The sequence below is a fragment of the Paramormyrops kingsleyae genome, chromosome 7 (assembly GCF_048594095.1).
Source record: "Paramormyrops kingsleyae isolate MSU_618 chromosome 7, PKINGS_0.4, whole genome shotgun sequence".
NCBI lineage: Eukaryota > Metazoa > Chordata > Actinopteri > Osteoglossiformes > Mormyridae > Paramormyrops > Paramormyrops kingsleyae.
The window spans coordinates 4911245-4935000 of record NC_132803.1 but is presented as its reverse complement, the minus strand read 5'-3'; the positions used below and the strand labels follow the sequence as shown (position 1 = coordinate 4935000).

Here is a 23756-nt window from a genome sequence, read left to right as displayed (position 1 = left end):
TTTATCAAATCAAATAGCCAGATGAAGGGCCATTACTAAGTACCCTTCCAGTGTATGTAAAGTATATTCTTTTGTAATTATATCGCAGAAAATTGCAGCGGAGGAAATAAATTTGAATCAAACTGCAGGCACAATGAAATATGAGTCCTGAAAAGGAAAATGGATTTGGTTGTTGAACCTAACAGTTACAGAATCCATCCAGCTGGGATCTAAGTACCACTTCTTTTCCCGTGAACTTCTTTCAGTTTATTGCTCCTGATAATTTAACATTTGATCCCCATGATACATCTTGGACCCCAATCAGATAAATAACCCTTAAGATAACTATTAATTAAGTATTATATCTGCATACATATTTGACAAAGCGGAAACTGTCATTCATCAATAAAGATTTTTTTTCTGGCCAAAATGACAATGAATCAATAAATTAATATATTAATTCACTTAAAAGCGTAAAATTGTAGGTGTGTGTGCATGTGGCTGCATGTGTTTATTGATCGCATGGGTCAAGTATGTAGGAATTGGCCAAATATCATAAATGTAGCTATTTTTATGCTGATGTCTTGACCCCTCTGACTTCCTGAGCAAAAGGCACAAGTGGCTCATTGCACTGGCTATTTCACGAGAGATCTAATGGTTATTATGGGTTTCTGCTGGCAGTGAAGCCCTGCCCACTCCGCTCCTGCAAGGCCAGGCTCCCCCTTCCCACTGGGCTCTTAATCTGGTTTGGGGGACTGAAGGGGCGAGTCTCAGTCTTGGCTCCGGCCTCTGTTAGTTTGGGGGAGGATTAAGGCAAGAATGCCCCCGACGCAGCGTGAAAGGTGACCTGGCACCCTGGCAGCCGTCCAGTTCAGGTGCAGCTTATCCTCACCCCACAAATTCTATACGGCACTTTCAGGGCCCCGATCACCCAATTAAACATGGCCGGTTGACCCCGGTCAGGGAGGCGGAGCCTCGGACCCCCGTTACCACAGAGAGGACCACCTGTCACTCCTCAGATCAAATGAAACCCTGAAGAGACAGAACTCCCCATGAACACAGAACACACCTCCTAAATCTCTCCCCCCGGCGCCAGTGGGGGGCTCTCTGCCTTTTCTTCTTCTAAATGTCATTATTGTAATGCTGTAATCCAGGCATGCGCTTATCAAACAAAAAGAGCCGGCACACATTAAAACCCCCGTTGCTGTTGTCGACTCCGTCATCATGGTCGCCGCTGCCGCTCACGGCTGCGGTTCACCAGCAGCGCTCTCGTTTTCGGGAATATGGATGAAAAGCGAAGGTAATAGAAAGAACCGTTGCTATGACTGTAAATATAACATCAGAGGGACCCAAAAAGGACTGCAAGTAATGCAATTTAGCAAGCGTTGCTCTGAATTAGCTGTACTTTCTCGGAACAGAGTGGTGTTAGCTAATCAATTTCTCCGAAATTGGCGAGATAGACAGCAGGAGAGCCAAGGCGAGCGCGGGGATCCGGGTCACACCCTCCAGCTCGAGTAACGGATCAGGACCCACTCGCGATTCCAGCTCGTCTGCCAGCCCGCGAGTTGACGGCGTTGGCGTGCGCCCCCGTCCCGTTCCGCGGAGAGCGCGCAGCCCCAGGTTATTTACGGCGGCCTGCTGTGTTCTCAGGTACAGCCCACCGACGGCGCCTTTGTTCTCGAGGTCTTGGCTTATGCGGCAATTTGCGTGCAATGAAATTGATTGGCAGGGGAACATAATTGTCAGCAAATCCCATGGAATCATTTCCCATCCATTTGAAAAGCACAATGTGTTTTTTTTTTATTATTATTTTCCCACCCTCCCCTCATGCTTCTGTGTTACATCCCCCCCCCCCCCCACACCCCCGCCCAACTCTCCAGCTCTCTATTGCAGGGGGATAAAAAAAAAAAAGCAGATAATCCCTCAGCGGTAATGTCATGCTGGCATGCTGGACGCAGATGAAAGTCACCACAGGTAAGTAGGGCCCCCAAGCCCGGGCTCTGGGGGCCTTTTGGCGCGGCTGCCCCCCGAGTGCCCGCTTGGCCCCGCATGCCATTGGGGTCAAGCTGGAGAACCATTGGGGGGGGGGAGCTGGGCTTCGGGCGCCAGCGTTGACGGGCGGAGCAGATTGGGACACCAGAGGACCATGGGCCTGGACCTCACTGTGGGACCTCCAACATCTAAAGTGGCTCTATGTTTTGCTTCATCATCAACTGCATTTTTATACTCCAGAATCTGTAATAATAAGAAAGGCAATGTTGAGGAGATAAAGAACAACAAACAACAATGACAATGATCATGACGATGATGATGGTTAGATGTTTATCGAATTTACAATTTTTGTCCAAGCCATATGACTAACAATGTTACACCCATTTCTGAAACTGATTTAAAAAAATTGGCAAAGCTTTTTTAAAAACACTTCAATTCTATTCAAAGAAATGGTTTATATACCAGAGCTTTTTAGAAATTAGACATGCATTTCTCTCATTGTTTATCTTGTACTAATTAATTGACATATTTAATTTTAAGAAATGTGACTGCTCAGTTATTGTTTATGGTCTGCTATAGTATATTTTATATGATTATTTTTATAACGAATGATGAAAAATGATAAATAGAGAATTATGATGGATAAATACATATATAACAAATGCATTTTGTAATTGATATTTTCATAGTTATCTAGAAATTAAATATGTTTTTGTTAGAATGACTACCTATGTAAGTTTTGTAGTATTTTCAAAATCAACTTTCCTTTATTCTCAGTTTTTTCCTATGAATTTTACAGCGGCACAACTGCCTTCTAATGAAAAGTAAAGAAACACTACAAGATAGGGAATAAACAAATATTAGCAAGAAGGAAAACTGAATATCGGTAGATATTTCTCAGCAGTATACCAATGATGACTAAATCAATTGCCTGTGCATGTATAACTAGCCTATATATTTAATCACATACGTGTGTGTGTGTGTATGTGGATTATGTTTATATTACATTGTGGGGACCATTTTTCAGGTCGCCACAAAGATGTGTGACTACAATCAAAAAAGTAAAAATGCCAAAAGTCTCGTATTTTGTTTGATTACTTATGGTTAAGGTTGGGGGTAAGGTTGTTATGTTGGGATTCGAGTTTTCCCAATAGAAATGAATGGAGAGTCCCCACAAAGATATAATTATAATCCTGTGTGTGTGTGTGTGTGTGTGTCTAGCCTGTTTGCTAAGCTGTTCTTCAGTTTTGCCATAATAATGCATAGCATCATAGTGGTTGCCACTGATTACTTAACCCCACATTTGCTGGATTGTCAATGGATTCCTCATTTTCAGCCTCACCCAGGGGAGTGCTTAAACATGGCCGCCTATTTGAACAAGCTGCACATGAGGGCTTATTCTCAATCAAAGGCCATGACCCTGCAGTCATCAGCCATTTAACCTCTGACCCCTCTGAAGCAGCCTGGACGACTGACTGCCTGCATGAATGTCCCAGACACCTTTCAATCCAGCTGGTTCTGCTCTGCTGATGGTCTCGTATTTTGCTAGCCAGTGTGTTCATTCAGCTAACCTCATAGTTAACAGGTGCTTGTTTCAATGCTGCGTTTTTTTCACACCCTCTCTGAAGGCTTTTATGGTGGTCTGCTAAAGTCACTTAGCATGCCAATCGCTAACCGATGACGTAAATAATTCCTTGAGTGATTCCGTACCAGCAGAGTATGCCGGCCATAACTACCCTGCATTAAGTTTCTCAGACAGCACTTATAGTTTTTGTCCTTAAAACTTTATATTATTATATAAACATTATAGTGAAGCTATTCACATTGAGTGCCTGGCACAAGTGTGTGACGACAGAGCCACCGCGGAAGTGTAATCTTCACGTCCAAAGTACGTGTGTCTTTAACTGCTGCCCTACCTGTTTCCTCAAACTTCACTAACGGCCTTTGTTAGCCCTCATCCAAGCAAAGTGGGACTGTGTGGGATTCAGGGTTACAGGAAAGAGAATGGGGGCTGGGAACAAATAAGAGGGAAATCAGAATGAAAGGGAAGAGCATATATAAAAATACAGGTAGCCATGAAGCAAATTTAGTTCAAGGCTTACAACCCACAAAATGAATAAACAGAAATATAAAAATGAAAGTGGGCTGGACAAAGTATCTTTTATTTTCGTGCTGAGGCAATAACCTTGGGACAAGTTCAAGTGCTGTGTGATAAAGTTTTTCTGCTTCTCTCTGTTATTAACCGAATAATTGCATATATCATCAATTATGTTTTCATTCTAATGCCTGAATTTATTTGGGTGTTTTGAAAATTTTTAAACACACGGGCTCAAAAAAAAAAAACAGACTGACCTTGAAAATGTATGTATGAACACAATGAAAATACGAGTACATTTATTTCACTAGGTGTGCCTCCGCTTCCTTTAATGTTCTAATTAAAAAAAATTACACAACATACTTTGACTTTTTTTTCTTTTTTTCTCTATTTTACAGATTGAGATTCTGTTTTACGCACTACGGAGAATATTTTTGCTCAATTTTAATTCGTTTTTAGGGAGAAAATGGCCGCTGCTATTATAATTTATTATTGGTTTTCTTGTGCATTTATATGTGCAACTATTGAATTCTGCCTCTGTGCAGCAGTCATAAGTTGTCCATTATTTCAGTGTTTTGTGGAAGTTGGACGTCGCTATCAGGGGGTCATTCATAACTTGACTTATTCAGGGACATTTCCAGCTCTTTGAAGTGTGTCTTTTAGATATTGCATTGCTGATCACCACAACACACCGTCCTCAGTTTGTAAAATCAATGCTCGCTAGATGATCTACCATTAAGTGTCATTCCATGGTTTGGCTAAATGTGTCTGTCATTCAGTCTCTACTAAACAACAATGTCAAAGGTCTTTCTCACATTTTACCCCTGTTTACTGATTCCTATTATCCATAGAACTATTTAAACGTTATATTTTAATAGTATAGATCATTTCTTGAGTTATAACCACAAGTATAAGGTCTAAGGTACGTTCAAGCAGAAGACCTCCTGCGTTCAGTCTATTAGCCAGGGTCTTAATCTGTAGGCCACCAAACACTGACAATGGACAAGTGGGGCATGTCACCTTGTAAACAACAGGATTAAGTGGCCTGAGGTTCCATCTTAAACAACACAAAAAGAGAGCCATGTCAGACTAGGAAAGGGCAGAAGGATTCACAAGACAGAGGTCAGAGGTCATTGTAGCGGTGACCGTTCACATGCTTCAGAGCAGCCGGGTTCCCGCAGCCACGGCCACATTCACCTCTTTCAACATCTCTTGCCCTTTCTCTGCAAATTGAAATAATTGGCCACAAGTCTCTTCAGCTGTATTTTTAAAATATGAGCTTGGGGAGAGATGCACTGTGAAAGGATCGCCTTTGTGAAGAAGGCGCCCGGGACTGTTATCCCCACATTACCCCGAGTGCTACATAGACTTCGTACACATAGACTGATGCCTTTATCGCCTCGCTGTTTAAGGTAAAGGAGCAGGGGTCAGCTCGGTATTCACACGGCACATCCTTCTTACCTATAGCAGGAACTAGAGACAAACTATAAAGAAAATGACTCTTAAAGCTTATTTATTAAAATACGGTTTCTTCCATAACCCATTTTTAATATTGAAATACGGTTTGAATTTATAGGAGGAACAAATCATATGACAAAGTTTAAGAGTTTCTAATGACTTTTTCGTAAGTGCCCGCCGTTTTTTCCATTGTATTTGAAATGATTAACTCCTCCGGAACGTCACAGTGATTGATTTCTGTGTCAGGGATTCCTATGGGGACCCCAGCAGCCTCCATATTGCACGGCCACCTTGTGGGAAGATGAGACGTTCGGCCCATTGTAGCCGCCGCCACACAGGGCCGTTTCTGCCAGACAGGGGCCCGACGGCCCCTCGCAGGGGTTATGAATATAGTTACAAAGGGCCGGCTTTGTTTGGCTCGCTCCGCTTTTAATAAGGAACCTCACAGGCCGAGCCTTGGGGTCAGGTGCCGCTCTGCTGGTGTTAGGGAGTCGTCTGACTATTTTTTCCCACGTACCCCCTCCCTCATGTCCCTCGCAGGGAGCCCCCCTCCCCGCCTCACACACACACACACACTCTTGGCTCTTTAGGCGTCTGTGGTCAGAGCTGTAGAGGCTGTGTGTCTGCAGGGTATATATAACTCTGTGCATGCCCAGCCCTAGGAAACGGCAGGAACAAGGCGTGACTGTGGTGACAGGGGAACTGCGGGGTCATTCTCCAGCTTGGAGCTTTTGTAAGGGACGCTGTGTGCATGGGGGCTTGTATATATCACATTGTGGGGATCAAATGTCCCCTCAATGTGGTAAAACCTGCTACTTTTTGGCTTGGGGGGACGTTTTAGGTCCCCAGTGTTTGAATAACAATCTCTGAATGCAAGTAAAAAAAAAAACAAAATTTGAATTTTGTTTAGTTATTTATGGTTAAGGTCAGGGCTGGGTAGGGGTTAGGGTTGTCATAGTTAGGTTTAGGGTTATGTCCATAGAAATGAATGTCCCCATAATGATAGGAATATAAGTATGTGTGTGGCTGTGTGTGTCTGGTTGTGCAATATTTGGAGATTCATGGTGGCTAGAATTTCAGGTAAATTTTCATGCTGTTTATGATTTTTTTTTTTAACCGATCAAACTGTATGTTCATGTGCTGAATCTAGGGTTAAAAACCATATGTTAAGTTTTCATTCAAAATATGTACCAGAGGTTAAAAAAGAAGATAATTCTCAATCATTCCCTTACTGTTTCAAAAAGCATTTCATTGTTGTGTATTTTCTGTTTTCCAATGGTTTTTGCAATATTTGACATCATTTACATATTAATAAAATGGTTATACATTGTTCCCCCACTACCCTGACCAGGATATCTAGTTATAAGATGGATGGATGGATGGATGGATAAGTTTCCTTGTATGTGGAACTTGGTTGGTAGTTGGCAGCATTCTAATAGTCATTCACATATTAGAAGCAGGAATGTAGTTGAAAAAATAGAAATGGCTCCTTGTAATGTCATAAGGAGATTATTTTTGTACAAAGTGAAAGGTGTAATCCCGTACAATTTCCATTAGATAAAAAAGCTATTGTCTGGTAATAAAAAATCAAATTAGGATAATTTTTGTTGTTTTGCTTTGACATTTAACATTTAATATTTTCACAGCCACATCCCGTCTTGGAGAGCATTCAAGATCAGAAACTATTTTTCTCTGCTATAGAATGATGCCAGAGGTGCTTCATTCAAACTGGCCTAATATTCTGAATAATTTGAACTGACAAGAAATAAATATACAGAAACAAGCTTAAATTGACATTGTTTGCCTTTATAAACTAAACTTGGAACATGCAGCACCATACATTCTTGGCAGGAAAAATGTTTTCCCACTCAAAGATCCTAAAAGAAAAATAAATAAAATATGTGAAATGCATGACAGATCTAAAACTTTTTGAAATCTAAAAAATTATTGTAATATGCAGCAAATTTGAGCTGGGTGTTATTGTACTGTATTTACATGGGATCTATTATTTGGTACCTTTCCGAATAAAAAATGAACTATAAAGTTATATACAGTTGTAATTTAACTCAACAGTCGATGCTATTAACATTACACTGTAGTAATAACAGCAGTTTTTTTTTCCTTAAATTTCACCTGCAAAGTTTTATGCCTGTGTTAATTTATGTTAAACAGCAGTCTAAGGTTATTGCCAAAAATATATAAAATTACCAGCAAGATTTCATATATCTTATTAAACTTGTAAATATATGACCCTTGGATTATTTTTCAGTTAAACATGCACATAGCAGATATTTACTGAATATCAGGGAAATTGTTCCATCCATCCATCCATCCATCCATCTTCCGTGCACTTGCTGGTCAGGGGCATGGGGACCCTGGAGCATCTTCCTAGTAGCACAGGGGGGTGAGGCTGCGGTACACCCTAGATGGGATGTCAGTTTGTTGAAAACAATAAATTTTTAATTCACAGGCTGCCATTTTCTGAAGAAATTTGTGTGAAAATTGACGAAACCTGTGAAAAAGGATGAGTCCGCCGGGTAATGCCGTTGGTGCGATGATGCATTCCGATATGACAGTCCTCGTGACAGTGTGCTTACTTCTGTCTCCCAACTAATATTACAGATCATTAAATTTTAATATTGGGTCACGGAGGTCACGGCATTAAGGTTCAATGCTATTTTAATTCGGGTCCCACCTTGGGGAGTCCTGAGCAGAATCATTCAACAGTCGCGAGTCACCTTCAGCTAAGTATGACTCTGACTGTGGTGTACCTTTATGTCTGCTGCGCTACCCAGATATCCACAACAGTCACTCAAAGGTCTTTGTATGCATGTAGATATTTGCAGAGTCACCCTGTGTATATTTTCAAAGTCACTTGAGGCTCTGGGTGTATGCGGATAGTTGCAGAGTCACTTCAGAGTATTGCATCATATAAAATATCTTAAAACTCTGAAGGAAATTTCCTCAGGACTACTAAAGCTGAAAAGAGGGTTTTTAAAGCATACTATTGATGTTTTGGTGCACATATACTTTTCTAAATAATAAAAGGTGGTCATCCTTTGATTTCCACACTTTACAGTCTGGATTTTATGTCCTACACCATGAACTATACAAATACAAAACATTTCAACGCATGGGTGCCAATGCCTCTGGATAGCCATTGGCCCTGTTCTGGAGGATTGCTACTGTAGCCAGTATAAACACTCTTTTAATGCTACATCTATAACAATTATTGCTATATTTTTTCCAGTATGACAAAGATTTCAGATGGAGCTTGATATTCAGAAGAACAACGATAAGGACAAATGTTGCTCAGATCTGGGCGCGAAAGGAGAACAGCTGACACATCACTGATTATATCCTCTGAAAGCCACATCCAATGCCTTTGATATCATATCTTTTTGTGTGGTGATGTGTAAATTTTAAATTATAGCAGAATATTCGATTTCAATATTTATTTTTATACTGGGAAATATAGTTTTCAAATTTCACCGTCAGTTATGAGAAATCATGCTGCAAGTTATATATATTCACACAAACACACACACACACACACACACATATATATAGTACTTTTGTGTGTTACAGGTTTTTACCAGCTTTTATTGTCCCAGATATTATTGGGTACTTCATATCTTGCATGTTCTCTTGAGACAGATTTCTGCTCCTCCTATTTATTTAAATCTTAACGTGTCGCATGGATGAAGAAGAGTAAAGCTAATCACCGCTCTGCATGTGCATTCTGGGACTCCACATGGTCAGTGCTGAATGGTCTCCTTCATTACCTTTGTCTTAGTATCGGCCTGCAATTGATGCCATGCAGATTTGCCTGTTTACTTCTCCTCAATGTCAATGTTACTCACTGACCAGTAGTTTCAGTCTGGTCTAAGTACACAGGCTCACACAAAGACCGCACAGATTGTCCCAAAGTCATTTTATTACCACACATAGTAACCCTCTCCCCCCCAACTCCCAAATACAAATTAATGGCTGCTGGCTTTTACTGATGAGCAGTGATAGCATCTTCAGTGAGGCTGGGGTCACCAAGGGGGTGCTCCAGATTGATGTGCCCATTCCGGCTGACCCACTTGTGAACTTTAACTAAACTTTTGCCAAACTCAGTCCCTCCACCCCTCACCCCCACCCACCCCTTGACCCTTAGCTGATGGTGTCACGGAAAGCCAACGACGATGCAGAAGAACTTGGCAGTGGGGAGAAAATGCTTGGCCAGGGTTCTTAGCATCCAGCAGCATGAGGGGTCGTGTGGGTCAGATTGAGGACAGTGGGCTGGTGTGGGACGGACTCTGAATGTCCAATATTGTCCTGAGCGATTTATTTAAAGCTTAGCAGTCTCTCTCCACAACGTGCCATATACCCGTACATTTCAGCATTCGGACAAAAATGAATCACACAGAAGAAACAAACAAACAAACAAACTGTGAGTATAATCCAGCTGAGGACAGCATGCTGCCTGAATATGAACTGAACATTTGACAAAAAAATACTTATTTTGTCCTAACTAGACAAACACTTCATATCTGAATCACTTGAATCACATGTGAAGCACAAAAAAATCTGACAGACTAAAGTGCCGTCGTAATGAAAATGACGAAAAATAATATGTTCTGTACCAAATCTAGATCTTTTATTACATCTTGGTATTTTACTGGATGTACAATTTAAGTTCATTGTTTAACAGCTGGACATCTGTGCCTCAGATCCTTTAAATCCTCATATTGGTACAGCATTGGCCCTTCATGTCCTCCGTCACATGATCAATTACATTCAACGTTTTGGAAACAGTCTGTCTTACACTTTTAAAGATTCCTCTCTGCTTGGGGGAGACGCAGAAAATTAAATATGACACAATGAAATTACACATCACTGAGACTAGACAAGTTCACCTTAGAAGGAAGAGACAAATATTAACCTGACCCTCCAAACTCTTCTATTTCCCTGGCAAAACAACGCAATTAAATTAACATTTAGTGGCAGAGCCTGAAACGGAGCTTTGTATCACTGTGTCTGGGTGTTACCAATTTTTGTTTTTCAATTTTCTTCATTCCTCCGAAAATTTTTGTGCACTGAATGTCTTTCATGTCTTCTCTTGACAATTGACACTAGCAACATTATGCCGCCGTTAACGTTGCGTCATCATGTTACATAAAAGCACCAATTTTCATAATCGTTTTAATAAACATTTTGAAATATCTATTTGCAATGAAAAACAGAGGTGTTTTAATTCGTTTATTTACACTGCATCTCTGACAATGTAATGTAATTAACGTAACATAATAGCTACCGCTTGGCGGTATGTAAATAAATGCTGTTCTGGGCTTTGCTCAGGGATGCAGCTGCCTCCTGTCCTACAGAGTCTTAAGCTGGGCCTTTCAATAAGATATGTTTTACACAGGTACCTGAATGCACCAAATCACATTTTTCATAAAATAGCTTTTGTTGAGATTAAAAGAGGTCTGCAGCCAGAGCCGTAACAATCGCGTGAAATTACCGCGAAGCTCGACGAGTCGCGGCCGCTACCCCCAACCCCCCAGCCCTTCTCCGGCAGCAGCAGCGAGCAGCTCAGGACGGGGTCTCCCCAGAACCGCATTCAAACGGAATGCGTAACCAAAAAACGAGGCTGAGCGGGAACCCTTCAAGCGGCGGAACTAATGAGGCGTTTTGCCTTGAAATCGGGGGCCGGGCAAGCAGGCCCCGTCAGGGCAGAACTTGAGAGTGAACATCACAATCAGGTACAATGATGGCTCGTCTTCAACGAAAGAAGAATTCAATGGCAGCGAAAAGAGAAAAAAAAAAGAATATTCATTGAGCTGATCACTGTGGGTCGCCTTTGTAACACTGAGGGCTTATTTCATAAAATAAGTCACTATGCCTTGTATACAAAAGCTGGGCAGCTTTGACTTTTGGTTTCATACATATATAGATGGGATTAAAGGAACCATCACAAGCTGAAGGGTCTGTTCAAAACAGGTGACAGTTAGCCTCAGCTGGAAACTCTGGGGCAGACAAACAGAAGGAACAGGTACACTTGACAGTTTGGGGTCTTTGTGGCAGATCTTCTCGGGGTGCCGTGTGGCTGATGATGAAAGGAGCTGAATATTCAGTTAGAGAGGGGGGATTCTTTCTTTAATCAGGAGCCTGGCGAGAGCATAGAGAAGCCAGCGGGTCCGGCACGGCTGTTATGCTAATGGACGCGGCAGAAGTTGGGGGGTTGGGGTGCGAGAGAGGCAGACAGGAATAGAGTGCTGGGAGGGTGTGAGTGAAGGGGCCCTGCTAGTTAGCGGACTGCTAATTAACTTAGCCGCCAAGTGGGAAGCAGGAGCTGCAGGGTTATCTGCATCCTAATGAAGCTGAAGCAAGCGTGTGACTTGATTGGTGGAAAGCCTGCGTCAGGCCTCGTATTGTCCAATATTGTCAGTGAATAAATGCACCCGGGGGGATTTAGCGGATGGCGGATTTCTACATTCCCACTGTATGAGCCATGCTTAGGTTAGCTAACGACGATTTTTGTAGTAAAACGTCCCTCTGTTTCTTATGCTCGATCTGATGTTTTAAAGGCCGTTGACTCATTATTCAACACAGTACAGTCAGTCTGGGTGTTTTAACAGGATTTCACGCTGAATACTCATCAAACAGGGTAGTATAGCATATATACATACGCTAACAAAGATACCATCACGTTCGTATGGTTTTCGGCTGCATTTGACCGGAGGCTCTTTGCCCTGCGGTGTAACACCGACGCCACAGCGCCGGCCTTTTGATGGATCGCCCCGTCTGGCTTCCTTCACTGTGACACAATTCCCCCAGAAGCATGGACAATTGAATCGCCGGGGGTCAGCCGCACGGCACAATGCCGGCCCATTGTCTGAGGGTCGGCGTCGGCCCGCGGGCGCAGGACCTGCGTCGCTGCCGTGAGTCCGGCTGCAATCAGCTGTCTGACTGCAGCTTTCCCACACGTAGAGTCCATATGGGACTCGTAAGTGACACCTGTGATTTTATAGAGGCTGAGATCACATAAACAAGAATAAAAATTACTTATCTTGTTCCGGCGAAGATGACCTTGGCAACCAAATATTTTTGGAAATAAAATATTATTATTATTATTATTATGGATATTCTCTTTTCTAATCTTTGATAAATTTTATTTTAAAAGTTCTTAAGGATAATGATCAGTACTATTGTCACAAAACAAAAACATAAAATAGTAACTTAGCTGGGAAACTTTTATTTTGAAAAGAGAAGAAATTTTAATGTAGTTTATAAATTTGTAATTCATAATTTCTCACCCAGAAAGCTGCAATTTTATTCTGTAATTTGCAGTGTGAAAGCATGAAATTTAATTCATTTCTCCTTAATTTTACAACAGAAGTATTACTTGCACACAAATATAACACACAACATTTCGCAATATAATAAACGGTATGGACCCCACAGTCTCATGTATGTAGGTTTGGCTGGAGTGTAACAGTGATGCTGTCTTTTTTAAGCACACAACCTTGCACAAAACATACAATTTTAGAAGAGCCAAAAACTGATTTCAAAGCGTCACACATGCAGAAAAGCACACTGTGATCAGTGTATGTATTCATGATGTTCTCCATTTTGGTTTTGATGTCAGTCGTAAATATATATATATATATATATATATATATATATATATATATATATAATTTTTTTATTTTTCACTCCAATTAATTTTTATTATAGACATTCAAACAAACACTAGTTTTCACACTAAAGTCAAATAACTGTGATTTTTTTTACACTATTTTGGCCTTTGTATTCCAATCATTGTGTGTACTTCATAGGTAAAATAAAACAAAAAAAATGAATTTGGTTATTCTGGGTTTCTAGACAGATGACTCGGAGCTCCGGAATTTTTAACTCTGTTACCTAATGACACTTTTCCACTTTTAATAGTTATAAAAATACATAGAAATTACAAGCTGGTCCTCAATGAAGAAGTGATGTGATTAAAAATGACTCGCACATCAAAGCTGAGGATGAACGATTGGTGAAGTTATTCTACGGAGACTTACTTTCTTGTTTTGCAGTTATAATGTGATTGGGTCGATCCTGGGTGAACTGCAAATTTGGGAACTTTAAATTAGGTCTCCACAGCGTTTTTTATTTTTTTCCCCCGCTAAAACAGAGGAGCTGCAGATATCTCCTGACTGACAGCTCGTAGAATGAAGGGTGGCTTCCATAGATGCTTCTGTTCTAATTGCTTTGCCTCAGTCTTCTTCATATTAGTGCAAAATGTGTCATACGGCCTATTTTCAGTTAAAGGGTCATGGTTACGTGTGGAGCCCAGTTGAGACCATGGAAAGAGGACAGTGGCTAAACTCTCTCAGTGGACGGGAAGCTTTAAGCTTATAGACTTAGTTAAATGCAAGAAGCAGTACAAAGGATGAAACTGGTCATTAGCAGCCTTCTTTGTGCCTCATCTGCCAAAGGTGACGTGTGCCAGACTAGGAACTCAGAAGGCTGCGGATTTTTCCGGTGTCATTCTGCTCAGGGTACATGGCTTATGCTGCTCGTGGATCTGCATTTGATGGCCGCGTCTCTCCTACAGCTTTGTTGGTCTTCGTAGTGGCCAGCAAGTCACTGTATGAATCTGCTGAGCGCTTGACGATTCCGGCAACCAGTCATGGGAAAATACTCATAAAATCGTATACAGACAAAACATTACAATGCCTGCCCACTCATCTACATCATGATAGGCGAAAAATAATGCTCTGAATTCTGAGAAAATGATACGAAGATTTTAAAATTAATATAGCTGTAACTTATATAAACAAGTAGAGGCTTCTCATCATCATGGAAAAATTGAAGGTAATTTTCGCTAATGATTGCTAGCTGCAGATAGCATAATGATATGGAGCTCAGGGTGATCACATGACCAAGGAGGATGTGAGGGCAGACACGTGCTGGTGATGTTTCTATTGATATAAAACAGTCCAGAGATGAGTAACTTAGGCATTCACACCTGAGAGCTGGACCCATGACAATTCTTCTAGAAGGATCTTTGAACCTGGGGCAGCCCTGACCAGGAGTATGAAATATGATTGACTATTTCTTCATGTTGCTAGCAGCTCTTAAGGTGAAAATGCCGTCAATGGTGTGTGTGATGTGTGTGTGTGTGATGTGTGTGTGTGTGCGTGATGTGTGTGTGATGTGTGTGTGTGTGTGTGTGATGTGTGTGTGATGTGTGTGTGTGTGTGTGTGATGTGTGTGTGATGTGTGTGTGTGTGTGTGTGATGTGTGTGTGTTGTGTGCGTGATGTGTGTGTGATGTGTGTGTGTGTGTGTGTTGTGTGTGTGTGTGTGATGTGTGTGTGTGTGTGTGATGTGTGTGTGATGTGTGTGTGTGTGTGATGTGTGTGTGTGTGTGTGTGTGTATGTGTGTGATGTGTGTGTGTGTGTGTGTGATGTGTGTGTGATGTGTGTGTGTGTGTGTGATGTGTGTGTGTGTGTGTGTGTGTGTATGTGTGTGATGTGTGTGTGTGTGTGTGTGTGTGTGATGTGTGTGTGTTGTGTGTGTGTGTGTGTTGTGTGTGTGTGTGTATGTGTGTGATGTGTGTGTGTGTGTGTGTGATGTGTGTGTGATGTGTGTGTGTGTGTGTGTGATGTGTGTGTGTGTGTGTGATGTGTGTGTGTGTTGTGTGCGTGAGAGAAGAAATGAGGGAAAGGTTCATCTAAGAAAATAATTGTTACATTCGAAATATTTAGCTAGACTGGCATCACATGTCATTTGTCTTTTATCAGTTTATCAGTGTATTTGTGTTTTGCATATTCATCCATGTTGGCCAAAAAAGCCACTGATTTGATTAATACCTATAAAATCACAAAGGAGAATCAGGAAAAGGTGGTAGTGTGGGGGGGTGGGGGGGGGGATGAATTTTTTTTAAGTAGTGCTTAGTGAAACTGAAGAGAAATCCAGTAGCAGACAAACACCATCCGTCTAAGTAGCTGAATGCAATTTTCATTTAATAGTTGCTAGGTTACACTTTGCTATGCGAGGAAGCATGTGTATATTTTGTGGAAATGCACATCCCCAGTGCAAATGCAGATCCAGGTCCAAACACATATGTACCTGCCTCTCTATATCTATATAACATCCCTGTGCTTTTGTAGCATTCATTTCTGTGTTTTTTCCAACATCTACGGGGGAGGGGTTGTTACACAAAGATGAATCTTGGTCTGATCATTCCAATGAGGCCACCATAAATGGAGGCATGCAATTTTACCTCCAGAAAGCCACGTTTACGATTATATGACAAATGGCACGAATCATAAACATTTTTCAAGCTGCTTCCTCACAAGAGTCCATTTTCCAAGTTATTCGGAAAGCGGATTATGCGATTCATTCGTAGGCAAAATAAAGATGCGCTTATTACGAACCCCAACAAAATAGGGGGAAGATATCACAGTACGTATATTGCTGAACTCCAGGGTGCGCAGACAGCAGTGCCGGTTAGTAAGGAACGGCGTTCCCAGTTCAGCAGAAGTCACCAAAGAGGGGAAGCAGGTGAACAGATGCGAGTCTATGAATACCAGAGCACAGTCTGAGTACATAAAGAAAAAGCGTTGTAAAATATAAAACGTATCACTGTGACAGTTATGTTTTCTTTTCATTCACTTTTCCCTCTGTTGTATTGACATGGAGATCTGAAGCGACAGCCCTTTCAACTCATTGACAGCGTTTCGTTTCCAGTGGTGACCAGGCGGGATCTCAGCTCGGGCACTGGTCCGGCACGCCGGACGAGGGCAGATGCTTCGGGGCCCCCGTCCCCTGGCAACTGTCCCCTGCAAACCCTGGCCCTCACCCCTCCAGCCCAGCAGTGTGGAGCTCAGGCAGCAGCGCGATGGGCTTCAGCCAGCCAGTGTAGCTGGGCCCTTGATGTCGAGAAATAAATCTGACAGGCCCCACTGGAAAGGTCTCGCCCTTCTCATTCCCAGCTCTTTCAATCTCTTCTCTTTTTTCAGTTTCTCTCTCTCTATCTCTCTCTCCTCCCCCCTGAAATCCCCCCTCCCCCTTTTCCACGGTCTCAAAGATAATGTCATAATTTACAGACAAGCATTGTGCAAGATGAATGACGACTGCTTTTTAGACTTAATAAGCATTACCCTTTAACAGATAATAGTCTTTGGGTAACACGCAGTCAGAGTATATAGAAAGAAAACACCTTCAAAAGGAATTTTCCTTTTTACTTCGTATTTTCTGACTAATGGGGAGATGCTGAAATGTAATTATTTTCCTTTATGATCCAGCAGATTGATAGTGATCAAAGAGCCACCCTTTGTTCTGAATATTATGCTATGCTCCTCCCGCCCCTCCCCACGAGACCGTTTTTGTCTTAAATGCAGGGGGAAAACTGTAAAGAGATGCCTTGCAGATACAGCCCACTGTCTCATGTGGAAAATTCCACGCTTCCTTTATATTTGCACACGTGTGCCCTTTGCGCTTGTTATTCTGCTGTCTCGCAGTTACCGCCGCATTCTGCCGGCTCTCTCCAGCTGCAGCTTCAGCAGATTGGAAGGCACGCTCCCCCCCCCCTGCCCGCACACCACAAGGCGGGGGACGCGATCAGCTCTATGCCACCCAAAGGCCGCTGATCGCTGAGGTCCGTCCCAGGGTGACCTAAGCATCCACTTCCTATACGGAGTTTGCCAAGGGGAGGAGGTGGGGGCTGAGGGTTGGCCTTTTACCCCCACTCACAAACACTGAACACCCCCTCGGGGACGGCCAATTGACTTCCTAATGAGTGGCCAGCGATGGGTTTGCCCCCCCAGAGTTCTGCCCGGTGGCCTCGTGTTAAACAGGTGTCTCGAGCACGTTCCGCATTATGGGACGGGAGGGGCCAGGGGCCGTGACCTCGCATCAGCACTGCCGGCACTGCAACACGTCGCCGCTCCATTTAGAGGGCTGCGCGGGTTAAGCAGCATCAATATTCCCAATTCCATTTAATTATTCCATCTTTATCCTATAAAACATAAATTCCAATTGCGGGTGTTGGTTTAAAATCACAGGAATACATCTTTCTCTATTATCAACAGTTCTGTTTTATTAATGGTGGATGACATTATGTGGAGTATATACATGATTGACAATGTGTTTGTGAAATGGTAAAATGTGATAGATTTCTGTAATACATTTATAATCTACTTTTCATATTTTATGTACTTTTTCAAAATAAGACTGCATATACATAGTCATTTTAATATTTATCTAAATTTATGTTTTTGCTTGCTGTGTTATAACTGAAAAGCCTGATTTTTTTCATAACTGTAAAAGAAAGCTAGATAGAAATAACATTGCAGTTTTAATTTAGATTTTCGCTTTGAAAAGAAACATAGCACCAAATACTGGGTATAAAAGCTAAATAAACCTGTCAAACCTCAGAATTCTGCTTCAGGTGCTGCATGTATTATGTCTGAAATGCATGGTTCAGTTCATAACTTTCACTGGAACATTATTTTAGCAATATTGTTAAATTTAACAGAATATCCATCTGTAAATTGCAGTTAAGAAGGAGCCAAGACAAACTTGCTGTAGGAAGCTCAGTGTAATCGTCACATCTGAGAAATCTTCCAGTGTTTTAATGAAATGCGACAATACGACAATGCGATCCTGCGTGTGTAACGGTGGATGAGGAAAGGAAGGTACCCCAGGCCAGTCAGGTTCCAGGTATTTTGGCACAGAGGGTCCTGTGGGTGGAGCTTTGAGGTTAATGGAACAGAATCATGAATTAGATTAAAGGTCTCTTCCTCACAATGGGTTCGGCTGTTGTACCCTTGATCATCTGAAAATCCTCATTAAATCCTCATGTCTGCATAAAGGGGTAAAACCGAAACTTATGCAAGGTGAGTGATGAAAATCTGTTGTGGTGTGTGTGGGCTGAATGTGTTACATTTCCTCTATAGCACTGGCCCAGCAAATTAAGATACACATTTATGTTGTTTACTGTGGAACGTTTTCTTGTTTGGCAAAATTATCCGGACATAACAGTTATTTTTCTCCTCCAAGACAGAACTGCTCAAAAATAAATACAGTATGACCTTAAGACTGAGAATTGCAAGGTTCTCTTGAATTGTCTTCCGTGGGATGATGCTCCATTATGTAAGAAGTTAATAACCACAAAATATTTGATGAAGGATAAAGTGAGAATGAAGCCTGATAAGAGATGTGGGGGGTGGGGGGAGGATGCTCTTGTCAGGGGAAGTCAGGGGGCAGAGAGAGGCCTGATTCGAAGGGTTTCTCCTGAGACACACTGCCGAACCAGCAGGGGGCAGTAGATAATGTTTCTTCTTCTCAAGGAAGGAAGAAGATGGATCGCTTTGTATGTTTGTTTTTTTTTCATGGTGAGTAAAATGTAGATTTCTTCTGAATAGAATGATGGAAGTAATTTAGAACTTGGGGAAATGCTAAAGATTTCCCATCTTTTATGCACTTTAGTTCATTTTGAATAATTGTTTTTTTGAATTACAATAAAGACAGTAATGATATTAATTTATATCTTTGCTGGTATAAATAAAATAAATAAATATTTTTAAATATTTCTATTTCCACAGCAGTTAAGTGCATACAGAGCTCTATGTGCAGACTATCAAACACTAACCAGTAATGGTGTTAAATCTGCTTAAAAGTATGACTTTCATTTTTTAATTAAAAAGGCAGAGAATCTCAGTAAGCTTGCAATATTGTTTCATTGCATTAAATGCTTTTGTGCTGAAATATGATTCCTTTATATTTGTTTGTACACAAGGACATCCTTATGAAAACCACAGCACCTGCTTTAATGTCGCTACTGCAAACGAAAACACACTTCTCTGCTCTTGTAATTTAATTGTGCTGATGTGCTCATGAGCACCGTATGTTTTCACGTTACGCTCAGACTGCGGGAGCAACCCGATAGCTACGTGCTCATTAAGGAGCTGGCAAGATGGCATCGCAGGGCCCTAAAGCGACCGGGACGAGCTTCACTGTGAATGCATGCAAAAAGAAGCAAGGCTTTGTTCATTTCCAGGGATTTGTATGGTTATCAAACATACAAACAGATGCACAGTCAGCCCCTACCCCGCATGAACTACTGTGTGTATGTGTGCATGTGCATTTATATAGTGTATATGTGTGTGTGTGGCCTTATCCTAAAAAGATCCAATAAAAAATGTATATACTCCAGAAAACTGAATTACCAGTAAACTGTAAAAAGACATGAGTGAGTTGCTTTGGTCGACTGATGCATGCATGTAAATGTTAAAGATACTTGGTTTATTTTAAGCAGTAAGAATGTGTTATGCTTAAAATGCATGGTGCACTTTCATAAAACCTTGGACTCAGAAGCGTTGGCCAAAATCAAATATAGTTACATTATGATTTGACTTCAGTTACTAGGGCACATTGAGGAGACCTTCCTGAAAGCTTCCTTCATTTCTCCTGCAGTGGTTACTAGGATGAACGCTTCTCCTTCCCAACGATTTCTAAGAGATTGACAGCTGGAGTGGTTCTTGCTGTTTTGGTGTCAACCAAGACGTTTGATCTTCGTTGCATGCAGGAATTAGAATGCATCCACCTCTCTTTCTTTTTCTTCCTACAACTTTGTTCATATATTGGTTTGATGTTCGACGAGACGCAATTCAGAGCCGGCTGTTTATTCATTGGCGGTATGCTGGTGGCCACCATTCAAGAGCAGGGCAATTGAAAAATACGTACCGCAGTCGGTAAAATCTGCCTCTCCGCTACCCGAAAGTACGATGCATCTTTGATCTATCTGAAAGGCAATCTGTCTATGCGAAGGCAAAGCCAAAGCTAGGCAAGATAAGCTCTTCCTGTCGCTCTTACCGGGACAGCATTTGTCAAAATGCTGTTTCTGGGATATCACAGTAGTATCTGCCGTTTGTCGATATGGCATCACGTCACACAGACTGATGCTGCATTGGACTGAATTTCTGACGGAAGGAAAATCACACTACAGATGATAAGAAGCATATCTGAAAGTCTTTCAACGCTTACAAATCAGTGAAATAAAGAGAATTGTTTCGAGTGTTGGTCCTTGTAGCTATTAAATCAGACCTCAAATCCTCACGGAACTCAACAGGAAATAATGGAATCAATTAAACTAAATCATGGGAATGCAAACGCAAAAGAACCAATGCAGCACAATTCCAACAGAGACACTGAATTGCCCATTTATTTTATAATTTTTTATTTTATAATTTCCTCTAAAGTCAGTTATTAAAGGCTTTATTAGCTTGTCTTCTTCAAGAAACTTTGCAAAGTCTCAATACCCAATACTTATACTGAACCATTAACTTGATAGACAGCAGCTACTCTGTGGAACAAATTACTTTTGAGACCACAAAACTTAGATACTGTGAAGTCGATGGACGCTAAATAGAATTCTTGATGGGAAAACAGGAAAATGGCAGAAAACTGTAGGCAAACTCAGCAGAGCATAGTTCACCAAAGTCAATGGTGCGAATTGTGCTCTCCTGGGTACAAACAAATGATATGCTTCAATCTCCATTTATTTGTTTTTTTTTTTAATGCATAGATTTTACATTCATCAAACAATAAAGACTACTGTTTTGTAAAGTTCATGTTTTTCTGAAGTATTACAGGCCTGAGATCAGAATAAGAAAAATAGGACCATTACTAATGAAGATGCAAAAATTGTTATGGTAGAATTTCCCCAATATGCTTTCCTTGTGGCTGCTAACAGACCATGTGTTCATCTCAGATCACTGCTTCCTGCTGTGGCCACACTTTGAGTGAAAATAAATTTAGAGTATCGTGGGACTTCAGACATTTATTGGCTTTCGACTGGTTCAATGTAAAATGAAACCCATGGTACAACTCCTGTTTCAGACCAAGCATTTGTGTATAACAGCAATCCCAGTGTTTTGCTCTGTAAACACTGAAGCAGCCTCTTAGTAGGATGGTATGAGTGAACGCTGGAGCATATAGACCAGGGGTGGGCAAGGTTTGCAGGTTTTTGAGATAACCTTTAGGTCAGCTGTTCAAACCCAGGTGTGAGGACTCTTCAGCCAATCAGTCCTCTAATAAGTGACCTAATTAGGTAGTTGCAACGAAAACCTGCATACACACCGGCCCTTTGCGGATAAGATCGCCCACCCCTGATATAGATACTCAGATTCACCCACATTCCAGCCGCTTATCTAGCATTGGGAGCCCGAGCAAATCCCACTGGGCACAAGCTCTCAGCTAACAAGGAACATTCCCAGAAGTCTTCTCAAAGTTGGTGTAGGACGTTCTTACTGTAACGTTGACGGAACGCCATTTCCACGTTTTACATTTTAACAAAGGTTCTGTCAGTGTCAGCATGGTAATGTTATTGCCTCAACATCCTTTTAATGAAATTAATGTTGAAAAATAGCTTTATAATGAAATTTTATAAAAGTGTTACATGAGTATACTGCGAAACTGCTGGCCAGCCCTTAACCCACGACCTTTGAGGTGTAAATCGACAGTGTTACCCTCTGCCCTACTATGCCCTTCATTAGCTTTCATATTATTAGCCTTAGCTGTAGTAGTAGTTGTAATTCTATTAGTGGGTTAATGTTCTGGGAACATCAGGAATACTGGACACTTTGAATGTTTCCATATCTTAATTTTAACATTCAGGAAACATTCCTAGAATGAAAAATTGTTAGTGGTGCTGGAGGAGTCACACCGCACAGGGGGCTCAGCGCGCGCACCCATGATGGGTGATTTTAGACACCTCAGTTTACTAACACCTTTTTTGATGGGGGGAGGAAAGATGAGTCCCCACATGACACCCGAGCAAAACAGCTATACTGGGTCGACTTCACACATGCAGGGATAAGATTCACACCTCAAGCTCCACTACGAGGCAGCAGCACCACCCAGCTAAGCCAACATGATGCGGATAATGTAAATGTTTAATAAAATTCAGGTCACACTAAATGATTTGTATTTTCACTCCTATATTATTTCGATCTTCTATTTAAATCTTCGATTTCCAAAAGACTGAATAAAAGTTCTTTCGCAATACAAAAAGTAACCATCACGCATGGCTCATTTTTTTAGAATATGCACAAACAGCATGCTTTTAAATACATTACGTTTAAATACAGCATACACCTAAGATTATAAAGTCCTTCATTTGTAATTTTTGGCAGTTTAATGACCTTATAACCATTCGCTGTCAACTTTTCATTCAGTCGATTCTGTTCTTTGTAGTGGTGCACATAAACGTGTTGCATTAAATGACATCTTTGGCAGATTGGTGTTTAAATTAGAGAATAACAAAATCCAGTGACATTTACAAATGACAAATGTTGCAGCCAATTTATGTGTCTGGATTTGTCTTATTTTTAAGGAATGAAATGAAAATCACCTTAAACTACAGGGGTCTCTGGGTTTCCTAATCAGAACTGTAAGTCATGCTACGTTTCATATTTAGTTTGGTTATTCGTAGTACTATATACAGTTTGTGTATGAGGGGAAAAAGATGTGCTGCGATTCTACAGTGCTAAAACTTTTCCTCCCCGAGAATCGGATCTCAGGAGGACTTTACATCCTGTGCCAGGAGGGGGGCTAACAGGCCCCCCCACGCTTACGTTTTAATAACGCAGCAGGTAGCAAACTAGGCTGTTACGAGTGGAGTGGCCATCGCATCAAGATCCCCCTCCCCAACGTCGCATATCTGCCCGCAGATCTATGGAATACGGCCAGTAACCAAAATTGACACATATTCACATCGATATTCAAAAATGAACTTGCTCCAGACAGGAAAAGTGCTAATTTAAACACATAAAAAAAAAAAAATCATACACTTTTATAGAACTGTTGTTTATGCGATACAAGTAAAAAATAAATAAATAATGGGCCTCAGAAAGATGCGAATTCTCCAAGTTTCTGATCGCAACATTAGCAAACTGCACTCGGGGGTTAACACATTAAGTCTTTCAATGGAACGGTTTGGACAATGGAGACAAACAAGGAGAAAAAGACTTCTGAGAGCAACTAATACTGTGTTGACCCTGACTTCGCCTTCAATTCCCAACGCCAATAACCTCATTTAAGGCTGCAAGAAACTGGGAGGAAAATAGGCGGCAGCAGGTTAATAAAGCAAACACAGTTACTAATTGCTACGTTCTCACGGTTGGGATTCTTCCCCACCTCCCCCCACCTTTAAAAAAAGCACCTGTCAAATGGGAAGTACAAT

General features: G+C 41.4%; 1 long non-coding RNA gene across 2 annotated transcripts in view; it reads left to right on the top strand.

The window, feature by feature from the left end:
* LOC111859817 (uncharacterized) overlaps positions 1-17949 on the top strand; it is a 19031-nt gene extending 1082 nt beyond the window's left edge. The window contains exons 1-4 of one of the 2 annotated variants that reach the window (XR_011992321.1): positions 1-1279; positions 1440-1629; positions 1860-1953; positions 16259-17949. The exon at positions 1-1279 is cut by the window's left edge and continues 1082 nt beyond it. This is a non-coding gene — a long non-coding RNA (uncharacterized lncRNA). Of the gene's footprint in view, positions 1280-1439; positions 1630-1859; positions 1954-3307; positions 13100-16258 lie in introns of those variants that run through there. The other variant, XR_002841902.2, reaches the window with a different exon arrangement.
* Positions 17950-23756: the final 5807 nt, after the last annotated feature.